The sequence below is a fragment of the Episyrphus balteatus genome, chromosome 1 (assembly GCF_945859705.1).
Source record: "Episyrphus balteatus chromosome 1, idEpiBalt1.1, whole genome shotgun sequence".
In the NCBI taxonomy this organism is placed as follows: Eukaryota; Metazoa; Arthropoda; class Insecta; order Diptera; family Syrphidae; genus Episyrphus; species Episyrphus balteatus.
This window is the reverse complement of record NC_079134.1, coordinates 72908120-72910895: the sequence shown is the minus strand read 5'-3', so window position 1 is coordinate 72910895 and position 2776 is coordinate 72908120. Positions and strand designations below refer to the sequence as shown.

The window sequence follows — 2776 nt, the reverse complement described above, 5'->3', positions numbered from 1 at the left end:
CCAACTGTGGCAACGACATAAAATGTTGAATAAATATTTAACATTAATATATTCATTCAAAAATTTACCGTCAATTAGTTTAAAATTCATCAACCATTAACAAAAATTGTATTGCGTTTTGAAATCACGTACCATTTTTTTTTAAACTCTTACAACTAAAAAACTGAGATAATGCAAAACCACTATAAAAATCACCTTCCACCTATAAATCTGAAAGTCAGCCGAGATAACGATGGAAAGTCATTGACATTTATGGACATCGTGTTGACGGGTTCAAATATCGAAATACTTCAAAAAAAGATTGATATACTAAAATTTTATATGCAGTGTTCAAATGTGCCCCGTGTTCAAAACTGCACCACTCTCCCCTACAAGTTATCGAATCACCGAATGTATCTTCGAAACGTGCTGCCGGCAGAGCTACGAGGGACATGAAATGTAAGTGATTTTTTTTATATTATATTTTTATTTGAATTACAAACCTATACATATACATACATATATATATATTTGGTTAAGGAAAGGAACCAATACACTCTGGTCCTAAAAATTTAAACCACTTTGGAAATAAAATTTTTTTTATTCAAAAAAAAAATATATATATATATACCGATGTAGACCGAGGGTGTGTGAGATGGGCTCGGCTGGGCCAGCGATGATCAACGGGAGATAATATTGGCGTTTTTGAGGGAATAAACGGTGGGGAGAAAAAAACTTATTTCATCAAGCAGCAATGGGTTGACTTAATATACGAGACTTATAGGGCGACTTTGACAATGACGTACTTACATAGATACTTACCTACATACTTACCTAGGGACGTGACGATACATTAGCTTACAGACATATTTATACTAACTTACTTACCTTTAGATACTTAGATACTTACTACATACTTACACTTACTTTTAGATACTAATGCTTACTTACTTACCAACGGACTTTTAGATTCAACATAATAACTTATAGATACATTTACATACAAACTTTTAGATACATTTACTTACAAACTTATAAATACACTTACATACAAACTTTCAGATACATTTACCTACAAACTTACAAATATCTTTACGTACACAATAAATTCTAGAACAACTTACTTTTATTATTTTTTTTTATAAACTATTTTAGATTATAATTATGAATGGAAAAGATTTTACTTATACATACATTCCCACACGATTAGACACACATACATACAAAAATAACTTAAACATGACTTAGATTGTAGTTGGGGGGATTACTTTAGGGGTCATCTTTAAACTTCCGGCCGCGAAGATGACAATGGTTGTATCTTAGATACAAGGGTGGGTTTGGCCAATCTTCTGCCAACAACATCTGGCAGTGCTTTTGATGACTCAACGAACCACTGTGTTGGTGAGACATGATGTTACTGTGGGATTTGGTGATAAATACAAAAATTATGTAGTTTTAGTAATTAAGATTACACTGAAAATAATAAATTTCGTAAAATTACGAAAATCGTTTCATACACTACATTTTCGTTGGCCCAACGAAACTTTCGTTGGCTCAACGAAAATATGTAATTTTTCGTAATATGAAAACCTTCATCAATTAATGAAAACGTTTCATACACTTTTTCTCCCTTTTTAGTGCCAAAAAATCCAATTTAATGAAAAGATTCATCACTTAACGAAAAATTTCATACTCATTTTTAAGAATAAAAATAAGAATCTTTTCCTTACTTTATCAAAGTTTTAATTAAGTAACGAAAATCTTCATCAGTTTATGAAAATTCTTCATAGACTAATGAAATTTTACATCCGCTTATGAAAAAATACATCAGTTTACGAAAATAAATCGTTGCCTTACGAAAAAAAACGTAGGCTAACGAAAAATTTCATACATAGCACGTTGTATTTTCCTTTCTTGTGTGCATTTCTGTAGTCGAAGTCACATATCAGATCACACACAGTTTAAATACAAACCTAAAAGTAGGAAGACGTGCGCGGAATAAATGAAAAAAAAGCAAATAAAGTGGTTTAAAAAAAAAAAACAACAGACGCTGAAAAAATAGTGGAAGGCATCAACAGGCTAAAGGTATGGAAAATTATAGTTTTTATAATATCTATATGTAAGTATTTTAATTATTTTTTCAATATTGTTTTATTTCGTTAAAAACAGATTGACATCGATATCAACGGATATCATAGCAAACAAATAGGGATGTTTTTGACAAGGAACCAAAGTGTTTAGGAGAAGCGGTTTGTTTCAACTTTTGGAAGAGTGGATAGACGACGAGAAAGAATAAGGTTAGTACCTGTCGATTATTGCTTCCCATATTTAAAAAAAAATGTTTGTCTCTTAAAACATTCTAACTTTTTTGTATTTGTATTTGTTTTATATTTTCTTTTAGATTCCAAAAATGCCGTCCTTATGCACACCATATGTACTTAACAAGACACGATCAAAGACTACCAGGAACTTTTCTTCTTTACTTCTAAAACCCCTCCATAGGTGGACGACCAGCTGATGGGTTCCATGCTCAAATTCTAAAATTCTAAAATTGGTTTGCAAAAAAATGCATTAGGTAATAGGCAATAGGCTTAAAATGTATGTAATTAAGGAACTCAAAATATAAAATTTTGATTAAAAACTAAATGGAAATTCAAAATAACAAATGCTTTTCTCTTTATGGAATAAACTTTTCGCTACGCACCACTTTTTTGAAATTTCAGATTTCGCTCCACTACACTTTTTTTGAATTACAGGTTTTTGTTCCAAAATTTAGGGAAGAGAAATGGACGAAAAA

At 30.8% G+C, this 2776-nt stretch overlaps 1 long non-coding RNA gene across 1 annotated transcript; it reads left to right on the top strand.

Moving 5' to 3' along the window:
• Positions 1-1855: 1855 nt before the first annotated feature.
• On the top strand, positions 1856-2518 carry LOC129907399 (uncharacterized). Its single transcript, XR_008771014.1, has 3 exons — positions 1856-2064; positions 2149-2276; positions 2381-2518. It is a non-coding gene; the product is annotated as an uncharacterized LOC129907399 (long non-coding RNA).
• Positions 2519-2776: the final 258 nt, after the last annotated feature.